Source organism: Oncorhynchus nerka, linkage group LG2 (assembly GCF_034236695.1).
Source record: "Oncorhynchus nerka isolate Pitt River linkage group LG2, Oner_Uvic_2.0, whole genome shotgun sequence".
Taxonomy (NCBI): Eukaryota; Metazoa; Chordata; class Actinopteri; order Salmoniformes; family Salmonidae; genus Oncorhynchus; species Oncorhynchus nerka.
Genome location: NC_088397.1, coordinates 35,022,511 through 35,035,896, shown reverse-complemented (window position 1 = coordinate 35,035,896; position 13,386 = coordinate 35,022,511). Strand labels below are relative to the sequence as shown.

Here is a 13,386-nt window from a genome sequence, read left to right as displayed (position 1 = left end):
CATCATCAGACTGAGCTTGTTGTCATTGCAGGCAATCTCAATGCTGTGCGTTACAGGGAAGCCATCCTCCTCCCTCAGGCTCATCCTGACATGACCCTCCAGCATGATTATGCCACCAGCCATTCTGCTAGTTCTGTGCGTGATGTCCTGCAAGAAAGTGTTTTGCCATGGCCAGCGAAGAGCCCGGATCTCAATCCCATTGAGCCGGTCTGGGACCTGTTGGATTGGAGGGTGAGGGCCGTTTCCCCAGAAATGTCCAGGAACTTGCAGGTGCCTAGGTGGAAGAGTGGGGTAACATCTCACAGTAAGAACTGACAAATCTGGTGCAGTCCATGAGGAGGAGATGCTCTGCCGTACTTAATGCAGCTGGTGGCCACACCAGGTACTGACTGTTACTTTTGATTTTGATCTCCCCTTTGTTCAGGGATGGATTATTCCATTTCTATTAGTCACATGTTTGTGGAACTTGTTCAGTTTATGTCTCAGTTGTTGAATCTTGTTATATTCATACAAATATTTACACATGTTAAGTTTGCTGAAAATAAAAGCAGTTGACAGTGAGAGGACGTTTCTTTTTTTGATGAGTTTTTAATGATTTGTATAGACATTTACAAGCCTGGCTGGAGTTAACAGCAGGTGGAGGATCGATCCACCTTCTTAACATGGATAAAGCCTGAGCTGCAATGTAAAGCTAACTGAATCTGGCTAGCTTCATAAAACCCTAAGTAGATCTGGCTAATGTCGTAGTACACATGCTTTCAGAAAGTATTCACACCCCTTGACTTTTTCCACATTTTGTTGTGTTACAGCCTGAATTTAAAATGGATTAAATTAAGATTTTCTGTGTCACAATACCCCATAATGTCAAAGTGGAATTATGTTTTAAGACATGTCTATATATTAATAAAAAATAAAAAATCTGACATGTCTTGGGTCAATAAGATTTCAACCCCTTTCTTATGACAAGTCTAAATAAGTTTAGGAGTAAAAATGTGCTTAACAAGTCACAATAATTTGCATAGACTCACTCTGTGTGCAATAATAGTGTTCAACATGATTTTTGAATGAGTACCTCATCTCTTTACCCCACACAGACAATTACCTGTTCCTCTGGTCAAGCAGTGAATTTCAAACACAGAATAAACTACAAAGAACCAGGGAGGTTGTCCAATGCCTAGAAAAAAAGGGCACCTATTGGGCAAAAAAGCAGACATTTAATATCCCTTCGGTGCAGTTATTAATTACACTTTGGATGGTGTATAGTCCCAGTTGGTATTAGATAGAACGCCGCAGCCCGCGACTGTGGGGAAAACAACCAATAGTCAATTCCGTAGCCACTGACTGAAACATTAAGCTAACCAAGCCCAACAACACAAACAAACGGAATATACAGATACAGGTGAGTGGAGTTACAAATGGACTATACTAAAGGAGTTAAAAACTTGTTAGAGAAGTGGTCCCGCTTTGGGGATCAAATCAGCGGTAATTTCAAGTGCACCACGTATAGTTTTTGATAAAACTCAAACTTTAATTAAAATTGACATACAATATACTGAATTAAAGCTACACTCGCTCAGGGATATCACCATGAGGCCAATGGTGACTTTAAAATAGTTACAGAGTTGAATGGCTGTGATAGAAGAAACCCGAGGATGGATCAACAACCTTGTAGTTACTCCACAATCCCTAACCTAAATGACAGAGTGAAAAGAAGGAAGCCTGTACAGAATATAGCAATTCCAAACATGCATCCTGTTTGCAATAAGGCACTAAAGTAAAACTGCAAAAAAGTGTCAAAGAATGGACTTTCTGTCCTGAATACAAAGCGTTATGTTTGGGGCAAATCCAACACTTCACTGAGTATCACTCTTCATATTTTCAAGCATGGTGGTGGCTGCATCATGTTATGGGTATGTGTGACACATGTAGCTAAGCACAGGAAAAAATCCTAGAGGAAAACCTGGTTCAAATTCAAACTCATCTTTCAGCAGCACAATAACCTAAAATACAAGGTCAAATATACATTGAATGTCAAATACGACATTGAATGTTCCTGAGTGGCATAGTTACAGTTTTGACATAAACCGGCTTGAAAATCAATGGCAATACTTGAAAATGGCTGTCTAGCAATGACCAACAACCAACTTGACAGAGCTTGAAGAATTTAAAAAAGAATAATGTGCAAATATTGTACAATCCAGATGTGCAAAGCTCTTAGAGACTTACCCAGAAAGAGTCACAGCTGTAATTGATGCCAAAAGGTTTGACTCAGGGGGTTAAATACTTATGTAAATACATTTTTCTGTATTTCATTTTCCATAAGTTTCTAAAAATATGTTTTCACTTTATCAATATGGGATATTGTGTGTAGATGGGTGAGACAAAAAAATATTTAATCAATATTGAATTCAGGCTGTAACGAGATCAACACAAGCTTTTGATACAGTTAATCATTCTATCTTATTGAGTAAGTTGTCTGTGTTAGGCCTTGGCCTGTTTGTGGTTTCAGATGTATCTTAGTGACAGAACCCAAGCTGTTATAATAGAAGGGGTTAAATCCAAATTTATTCAAGTACAGTGGCTTGCAAAAGTATTCTCCTCCCTTGGAATTTTTCCCCTTTTGTTGTCTTACAACCTGGAATTAAAATAGATTTTTTGGGGGGGGTTTGTATCATTTGATTTACACAACATGCCTACCACTTTGAAGATGCTAAATATTTTTTTTGTGAAACATCCAAGAAATAAGACAAAAAACAGAAGTTCAGCATGCATAACTATTCAACCCCCAAATTCAATACATTGTAGAGCCAACTTTTGCAGCAATTACAGCTGCAGGTCTCTTGGAGTATGTCTCTATAAGCTTGGCACATCTAACCACTGGGATTTTTGAACATCAAGGCAAACCTGGAAGTTGGATGGATTCTCCTGGTGTACAGCAATCTTTAAATCATACCACAGATTCTCAATTGGATTGAGGTCTGGACTTTGACTAGGCCGTTCCAAGACATTTAAATGTTTCTCCTTAAACCACTCGAGTGTTGCTTTAGCAGTATGCTTGGGGTCATTGTCCTGCTGGAAGGTGAACCTCCATCCCAGTCTCAAATCTCTGGAAGACTGAAACAGGTTGCCCTAAAGAATTTCCCTGTATTTAGCGCCATCCATCATTCCTTCAATTCTGACCAGATTCCCAGTCCCTGCCGATGGGAAAACACCACCATGCTTTACTGTGGGGATGGTGTTCTTGGGGTGGTGAGAGGTGTTGGGGTTTGCACCAGACACTGTGTTTTCCTTAATGGCCAAAAAGCTCAATTTTAGTCTCATCTGACCAGAGTACTTTCTTCCATATGTTTGAAAAGTCTCCCACATGCCTTTTGGCGAACACCAAACGTGTTTGCTTATTTATTATTTTTCCCCCAGCTCCAATACTTCAATCTCCTCTGTGGAGCTTTGCAGCTCCTTCAGGGTTATCTATGGTCTCTTTGATTTAATGCCCTCCTTGCCTGGTCTGTGAGTTTTGGTGGGCGGCCCTCTCGTGGCAGGTTTGTTGTGGTGCCATATTCTTTCTATTTTTAATAATGATTTAATGGTGCTCTGTGGGATGTTCAAAGTTTAGGATGTTTTTGTATAACCCAACCCTTATCTGTACTTCCTCCACAACTTTGTCCCTGACCTGTTTGGAGAGCTCCTTGTTCTTCATGGTGCCACTTGCTTGATGGTGCCCCTTGCTTAGTGGTGTTGAAGACTCTGGGGCCTTTTAGAACAGGTGTATATATACTGAGATCAGGTGACAGATCACGTGACACTTAGATTGCACACAGGTGGACTTTATTTAACTAATTATGTGACTTCTGAAGGTAATTGGTTGCACCAGATCTTATAAAGGGGGTGAATACATATGCACGTACCACTTTACCGTTTTTTTGTCTATTTTTTTTAAACAAGTCATTTTTTTCATTTCACTTCACAAAGTTGGACTATTTTGTATGTCCATTACATGAAATACAAATAAAAATCCATTTAAATTACAGGTTGTAATTGAACAAAATAGGAAAAACACTAAGGGGGATGAATACTTTTGCCAGGCATTGTACTTAAAAGGGTACCCCAGGGTTCGATTTTGAGATCATTGTTGTTCACGTTGTATTTAAATGACATTACAAATACTGTTAACATCTGTAACAATTATATAATACCTCACAATCAAATGCAGACTGTATTATCTCCAAAGATAATTATCTTCGGTTATTGTCACAGCCATGTATATCTCCCCTCAAACCGATACCAAGACGGCCCTCAAGGAACTTCACTGGGCTTTATGCAAACTGGAAACCATATATTCACACTGCTATGCTTTATCTTGGCCAGGTCGCAGTTGTAAATGAGAACTTGTTCTCAACTAGCCTACCTGGTTAAATAAAGGTGAAATAAAAAAAATAAAAATAAAAATATTATAGTATTCAAATTATATGACTTGTTAAGCACATTTTTTACTCCTGAACTTATGTAGGTGTGCCATACAAAGGTGCTGAATACTTACTGACTCAAGACATTTCAGCTTTTCATTTTAAATTAATTTGTAAAAATGTCAAAAAACATAATTCCACGTTGACATTATGGGTTATTGTAGGCCAGTGACCAAGAATCTCAGTCTGTAACACAAAATATGGAAAAAGTCAAGAGGTGTGAATACTTTCTGGAAGACATTTACTAAATTAAAATGACTTGGAACTGAATTGCAGGTGTTTTAACAGTCCAACAATTAAAAAATATACAAATAATATTCGTTTTTTTTGCTCAGACCTTGGAGAACCAAATAAAATAGGCCTGCAGGCCACCAGTTGGCCCTCTATTTATTTTCTATTTATTTTTCACACCCCGTTTTTCTCCCCAATTTCGTGGTATCCAATTAGTAGTTACAGTCTTGTCTCATCACTGCAACTCCCGTATGGACTCGGGAGAGGTGAAGTTCAAGAGCCGTGCGTCCTCCGAAACACAACCCAACCAAGCCACACTTCTTCTTGACACAATGCCCACTTAACACGGAAGCCAGCCGCACCAATGTGTCGGAGGAAATACTGTGCACCTGGCAACCACCAATTTAGATTACTTACATACAGGTGCATATGCTAATAATTGTGCATTCTGTAAGTTTAGATAGATTAGAAAACTTTTTTTAAATTACACCGAATGGAAAATTGCATTTGGCGCTCTGGCTTACATTAAAGGGATAAAAACAGACATAAAACATACACTTTAAGCACATTGAGCATTTACGTGTCAGATCATCTGTCTTATTTGGGATAAAATACTTTTTAGGCCATTCTTCCAAGCGAGTGGCACTTTTAGTCTCTCACCAGATGGAAGCATTTGGAATGTGTGGGGGGGTTGAGTTGTTGTTGGATACCTGGAGTGCTTTCCTTGTGAGGTGTTGTTTGTACAGTTCATGTAGTGGTGTTGGCCTGATTTACAAAATCGTGTATTTGTAAAATTGTGTCTTAAACTAGGCCTATTTCGTTGTATTGCCTACGAGTTTATGGGATACAACTAATAGACTATACCCACTAGATGTCACTGAATGGAAAGGAAACATTCTGGGTGTATTTTTATGGCGAGCTCTCAGTGTCCAGACAGCGCCAGGGGCCGTTCCCACCTTGTCAGTTAGCTGCCGCTGCTAGTGGGCAGGGCCGTTCAGCGGCTGGGGTTTCTTTACGCTTTCATTATTTGTAGACCTCATTTTTTATTTCTATACAAGTGAACTATGTTCATATTCAGGACGCTGTTCGGTAAGATTTAATTTGATTTGTGTTAGTGTAAGGGACTTTAAAGATAATTGCGGCTCTGGGTGTTTAAGAGCAAATTCACAAGGGAATATCAGCGCAATGATGGAGGTAGAATTGTCAAGTGCACATCGAAGTCAACAGGTAAGAGAAGGGGCTGAATACCATGCTTCATAGGCGGCCTAACAAATGTGTTTCTGACTCGAGACACGCTTAGACTATAGACATTGTGTCATAAGCCATTGTTGTTATCCTGTGGTAGGCTACTTAAAATGTTGCAGTATAGGCAACAGTATAGTAGACAGAAGGGAGGCTAAGAAACTGCATCATAAAGTTGACTAGGCAACCTGGATTAGGCTATTTTGTGTTATATGGAACAAATTAAATGTAGCATAAATAAAGCCTATTAAATAAATGTGGATTGAAATGATTTTAATAGGCATAGACTCTCACTTTTTCCAACATTTGCTTGTTGTGAACCGTTTCTCATAAATCTGTAGAAAAATCTGCAAAGTCATTGGACAGCCTCATACTTAAGTTCTTTACCACAGCTGTAGCCTATAACACAGTTTCAACCTGTTTCACAAAGATTCAAATCCACGTTTAAGGTTGAATTTCGAAAGCAGGACGTCTTTGAATTGGTCAGAAAAAAAACATTTTATACATCTGATTCTTCCCCAAAAATTCCATCCAGTTTATTGTTTGTCGAGAGCCCCCTCCGGGACTGTGGTGGTACCCTGTAGCGTGTGATCTCTGTATCGATGGCATATCATCAGTGGCCACCTTCGCTCAGTCCACTAGGTCCACAATTGTAGGCAGTCTCATAGAGGAATATTTGTTTGTAAAAGCTTATGTTTTGAAGTTCTTTGAATGAAATATATTAAAGGAAGAGATTGGCAAAGATAAATGTATATTGATACAACTACAATATACTCCAAAGATGTATCAAGCAAAAATATTTTTGCAAAGCATTGTATTCAGATAAACATTCTCAGTAAATGTAACAGACATTTTACTTGCTATAACTGTGATATATGGTTGAATGCACTGACTTTTAAGTTGCTGCTAAAATGGCCAAAATTAAATGTGCTAAAGAACCTGCAAAGCACAGTGGGTATTGTTATAATAAGGGGTGGAGCTCATAAGACTAGTGGCCAGTTTGCTTTGCATGTGTTCATTTTGACGTTTACATGTTGGTAATTTAGCAGACAATCTTAATACAGCATAGTGCTATTATATTTCCTATACCAAATCAGCAAATTTGGGGTGATAGAGTGCCACAAAATTGTGAACTGCTATAAAAAATACAATTTACAGCTCTTGAATGTATCTTGTTACAAAATACATTGGTTTGTAGTTCAGGTCAGTGAAATACAATTGACAAAATACTCAAAGTAATTTAAATACATGCAACAGAAATACTGGCAATCTCTGATTATAGGCCTACTGCACTTTATCAAGCTGAGTTGTATGATATAGTTGGACCTTGTAGGTTGATGAACAGCTCTCTTGTAATGATGGAATTGGTTGTTGTAAACACATCAATGAAGAGCCACAGTAGTAAATATTACCCTCTTCATTTAAAGGGTGATATAACCTAGGATACTGATGGTGTGAATACAAAGCATATTGTTTATTTTCTATTCTACTTTATTCTATTCTACCAAAGTCTTTGATGACTGCTCATGCAATGGGGTGGGGGTTATTAAAGGGGTATCTGCAGCATTCTCCCAACCACTGTTTAGGTAAAAAGGTTAAGGATGGAGCTGGAGACATCTACTTGTTAACTTGTTCCGGAGTTCTAAATTGAGCAGCTGCTGAAAAATGAGCTCCTGTATATATTGAGATTTAAATGTTTTTTTAGAGTGAAGTACATCGAAAAAATCAAGAGAAAACTGCAAGACTCAATAGAAGACAAAACAAGGAACAAACCAAAAAGACAGGCTTTTGAAGAAGTAACTATTTTTCATAAAATTGTACAGTTATCTTAGCTAGCTGAATTGTTTACTTGTTGCTAAGCAGTTGCTAAGCAGTTGCTAGGGACTCTCTTGGAAGAAGCTAGCTAGCTTACAAATAATAACAACAAAAAATATCTAGTTAACAGAAGAAAGGAAGACAAAATAAGGACAGAAGAAAAAGGAAAAGAAAAAGGACAACAAAGTGAAACCTCTAAAGAAACAAGAGACCATAATACAAGAAACAGCACTATAGAGAGATAGAACAACAACAACGCAGCCACTGCCAGCTAGCCTACTTCAGCAGTACTGTATCATTTGAATTATTTTAGTCAATAAGATTCCTGCTACGTAAGCTTAACTTTCTGAACATTCGAGACGTGTAGTCCACTTGTCATTCCAATCTCCTTTGCATTAGCGTAGCCTCTTCTGTAGCCTGTCAACTATGTGTCTGTCTATCCCTGTTCTCTCCTCTCTGCACAGACCATACAAACGCTCCACACCGCGTGGCGCGGCCACTCTAATCTGGTGGTCCCAGCGCGCACGACCCACGTGGAGTTCCAGGTCTCCGGTAGCCTCTGGAACTGCCGATCTGCGGCCAACAAGGCAGAGTTCATCTCAGCCTATGCCTCCCTCCAGTCCCTCGACTTCTTGGCACTGACGGAAACATGGATCACCACAGATAACACTGCTACTCCTACTGCTCTCTCTTCGTCCGCCCACGTGTTCTCGCACACCCCGAGAGCTTCTGGTCAGCGGGGTGGTGGCACCGGGATCCTCATCTCTCCCAAGTGGTCATTCTCTCTTTCTCCCCTTACCCATCTGTCTATCGCCTCCTTTGAATTCCATGCTGTCACAGTTACCAGCCCTTTCAAGCTTAACATCCTTATCATTTATCGCCCTCCAGGTTCCCTCTGAGAGTTCATCAATGAGCTTGATGCCTTGATAAGCTCCTTTCCTGAGGACGGCTCACCTCTCACAGTTCTGGGCGACTTTAACCTCCCCACATCTACCTTTGACTCATTCCTCTCTGCCTCCTTCTTTCCACTCCTCTCCTCTTTTGACCTCACCCTCTCACCTTCCCCATCTACTCACAAGGCAGGCAATACGCTCGACCTCATCTTTACTAGATGCTGTTCTTCCACTAACCTCACTGCAACTCCCCTCCAAGTCTCCGACCACTACCTTGTATCCTTTTCCCTCTTGCTCTCATCCAACACTTCCCACACTGCCCCTACTCGGATGGTATCGCGCCGTCCCAATCTTCGCTCTCTCTCCCCGCTTACTCTCTCCTCTTCCATCCTATCATCTCTTCCCTCTGCTCAAACCTTCTCCAACCTATCTCCTGATTCTGCCTCCTCAACCCTCCCTCTCCTCCCTTTCTGCATCCCTTGATTCTCTATGTCCCCTATCCTCCAGGCCGGCTCGGTCCTCCCCTCCTGCTCCGTGGCTCGACGACTCATTGCGAGCTCACAGAACAGGGCTCCGGGCAGCCGAGCGGAAATGGAGGAAAACTCGCCTCCTGCGGACCTGGCATCCTTTCACTCCCTCCTCTCTACATTTTCCTCTTCTGTCTCTGCTGCTAAAGCCACTTTCTACCACTCTAAATTCCAAGCATCTGCCTCTAACCCTAGGAAGCTCTTTGCCACCTTCTCCTCCCTCCTGAATCCTCCCCCTCCCTCTCTGCAGATGACTTCGTCAACCATTTTGAAAAGAAGGTCGACGACATCCCGATCCTCGTTTGCTAAGTCAAACGACACCGCTGGTTCTGCTCACACTGCCCTACCCTGTGCTCTGACCTCTTTCTCCCCCTCTCTCCAGATGAAATCTCGCGTCTTGTGACGGCCGGCCGCCCAACAACCTGCCCGCTTGACCCTATTCCCTCCCTCTCTTCTCCAGACCATTTCCGGAGACCTTCTCCCTTACCTCACCTCGCTCATCAACTCATCCCTGACCGCTGGCTACGTCCCTTCTGTCTTCAAGAGAGCGAGAGTTGCACCCCTTCTGAAAAAACCTACACTCGATCCCTCCGATGTCAACAACTACAGACCAGTATCCCTTCTTTCTTTTCTCTCCAAAACTCTTGAACGTGCCGTCCTTGGCCAGCTCTCCGCTATCTCTCTCAGAATGACCTTCTTGATCCAAATCAGTTAGGTTTCAAGACTAGTCATTCAACTGAGACTGCTCTTCTCTGTATCACGGAGGCCCTCCGCACTGCTAAAGCTAACTCTCTCTCCTCTGCTCTCATCCTTCTAGACCTATCGGCTGCCTTCGATACTGTGAACCATCAGATCCTCCTCTCCACCCTCTCCGAGTTGGGCATCTCCGGCGCGCCCACGCTTGGATTGCGTCCTACCTGACAGGTCGCTCCTACCAGGTGGCGTGGCGAGAATCTGTCTCCTCACCACGCTCTCACCACTGGCGTCCCCCAGGGCTCTGTTCTAGGCCCTCTCCTATTCTCGCTATACACCAAGTCACTTGGCTCTGTCATAACCTCACATGGTCTCTCCTATCATTGCTATGCAGACGACACACAATTAATCTTCTCCTTTCCCCCTTCTGATGACCAGGTGGCGAATCGCATCTCTGCATGTCTGGCAGACATATCAGTGTGGATGACGGATCACCACCTCAAGCTGAACCTCGGCAAGACGGAGCTGCTCTTCCTCCCGGGAAGGACTGCCCGTTCCATGATCTCGCCATCACGGTTGACAACTCCATTGTGTCCTCCTCCCAGAGCGCTAAGAACCTTGGCGTGATCCTGGACAACACCCTGTCGTTCTCAACTAACATCAAGGCGGTGGCCCGTTCTTGTAGGTTCATGCTCTACAACATCCGCAGAGTACGACCCTGCCTCACACAGGAAGCGGCGCAGGTCCTAATCCAGGCACTTGTCATCTCCCGTCTGGATTACTGCAACTCGCTGTTGGCTGGGCTCCCTGCCTGTGCCATTAAACCCCTACAACTCATCCAGAACGCCGCAGCCCGTCTGGTGTTCAACCTTCCCAAGTTCTCTCACGTCACCCCGCTCCTCCGCTCTCTCCACTGGCTTCCAGTTGAAGCTCGCATCCGCTACAAGACCATGGTGCTTGCCTATGGAGCTGTGAGGGGAACGGCACCTCAGTACCTCCAGGCTCTGATCAGGCCCTACACCCAAACAAGGGCACTGCGTTCATCCACCTCTGGCCTGCTCGCCTCCCTACCACTGAGGAAGTACAGTTCCTGCGCAGCCCAGTCAAAACTGTTCGCTGCTCTGGCCCCCCAATGGTGGAACAAATTCCTCACGACGCCAGGACAGCGGAGTCAATCACCACCTTCCGGAGACACCTGAAACCCCACCTCTTTCAGGAATACCTAGGATAGGATAAAGTAATCCTTCTCACCCCCTTAAAAGATTTAGATGCACTATTGTAAAAAGTGGCTGTTCCACTGGATGTCTTAAGGTGAACGCACCAATTTGTAAGTCGCTCTGGATAAGAGCGTCTGCTAAATGACTTAAATGTAAATGTTAAATATCTAACCACTCTCAAATGTATAGACAGAGCTATAGTTGCAAGGAATGACCATCCATTATAATTTTAACCATGTTGTGAGGCTATACAGTGTTTGTTTACATTTACTTTATTTACAAACATTGGAGTAAAATAAGCTTATATTTTGGATTCTAATTGGGTACGACAGTTGAACTAAGCTCATGTCATGAGGCATTTCTAAGTTATATTCTTCAATAATCATTGGGTACAAAAAGTTGATGTAACCTTTTTAACCTTTTAATGTCCTGAGTGTATAGATGGTTTGGGCAATAAGGTCAACAGGTCAACACCATTCTGTTTTTTCAAAGTAAGCCTACTAGTAGACCAGCCAACCTATAAAAAGTGCTTGAAAAAAAGCTTAAAGGTTGTCATTCATGCTAGATCAAACAATAATGGATGGGGTTACTATACACATCTGGCGTTACTATACACAAAGTAAGACCAGATGTCACTTTACATTTAGATTAAGGCCATCTTCAAGATATTCAAGCTAAAATTAGGTGAAAATTGTAATAAACTGAGCAAAAATATAAACACAACATGCAACAACTTCAAAGATGTTACTGAATTACAGCTCATTTAAGGGAATCAATCAATTGGAATGAATGAATTAGGCCCTAATCTATGGATTTCACATGACTGGGAATACGTACACTAATGTTCGAAGGTTTGGACTCACTTAGAAATGTCCTTGTTTTGAAATAGAAATGCACATTTTTTGTCTATTAAAATAACATCAAATTGATCAGAAATACAGTGTAGACATTGTTAATGTTGTAAATGGCTAGAAAGAGAAAGAGGAGTGGGAGGCCCCAGTGCACAACAGAGCAAGAGTACAAGTACATTAGAGTGTCTATAGTCGTGGCCAAAAGTTTTGAGAATGACACAAATATTAATTTTCACAGTCTGCTGCCTCAGTCTGTATAATGGCAATTTGCATATACTCCAGAATGTTATGAAGAGTGATCAGATGAATTGCAATTAATTGCAAAGTCCCTCTTTGCCATGCAAATGAACTGAATCCCCAAAAAACATTTCCACTGCATTTCAGCCCTGCCACAAAAGGACCAGCTGACATCATGTCAGGGATTCTCTCATTAACACAGGTGTGAGTGTTGATGAGGACAAGGCTGGAGATCACTCTGTCATGCTGATTGAGGTCGATTAACAGACTGGAAGCTTCAAAAGGAGGGTGGTGCTTGGAAACATTGTTCTTCCTCTGTCTCAACCATGCTTACCTGCAAGAAAACACGTTCCTTCATCATTGCTATGCACAAAAAGGGCTTCACAGGCAAGGATACTGCTGCCATTAAGATTGCACCTAAATCAACCATTTATCGGATCATCAAAAACTTCAAGGAGAGCGGTTCAGGTCGCACAGTACTACATAGAGCAATGCCTAAATGGAACTCTATTCCACATCAAGTAACTGACGCAAGCAGCAAAATTGGATTTTAACAACACAAATATTGGCACAGACACATGCATACACATTCACACACATGATAACATACACGCTATACATACACATGGATTTAGTCATGTAGATACAATGCCTTGCAAAAGTATGAATCCCCCTTGGCGTTTTTCCTATTTTGCTGCATTTTATTTGGATTTCATGTAATGGACATACACAACATAGTCCAAATTGGTGAAGTATGCTTAGGATCATTGTCCTGCTGGAAGGTAAACCTCTGTCCCAGTCTCAAATCTCTGGAAGACTGAAACAGGTTGCCCTCAAGAATTTCCCTGTATTTAGCGCCATCCATCATTCCTTCAATTCTGACCAGTTTCCCAGTCCCTGCCGATGATAAACATCGGTGTTCTCGGTGTGATGAGAGGTGTTGGGTTTAAGCCAGATACAGCATTTTCCTTGATGGCCAAAAAGCTCAATTTTAGTCTCATCTGACCAGAGTACCTTCTTCCATATGTTTGAAAAGTCTCCCACATGCCTTTTGGAGAACACCTTGCGTGTTTGCTTATTTTTTCCTTTAAGCAATGGCTTTTTTCTGGCAACTTTTCCGTAAAGCCAAGCTCTTTGGAGTGTATGGCGTAAAGTGGTCCTATGAACAGACACTCCAATCTCCACTGTGGAGCTTTGCAGCTCCTTCAGGGTTATCT

General features: G+C 42.0%; 1 protein-coding gene and 1 pseudogene across 1 annotated transcript in view; both read left to right on the top strand.

Annotated features, from left to right (window-relative positions):
• Positions 1 to 13,386, top strand: part of LOC135572436 (uncharacterized) — a 243,011-nt gene that overhangs the window by 9,281 nt on the left and 220,344 nt on the right. The gene's annotated exons all lie outside the window — the stretch shown is intronic.
• The window catches only part of LOC115134767 (nuclear factor erythroid 2-related factor 2-like), a 215,096-nt pseudogene continuing 207,378 nt past the window's right edge, over positions 5,669 to 13,386 (top strand).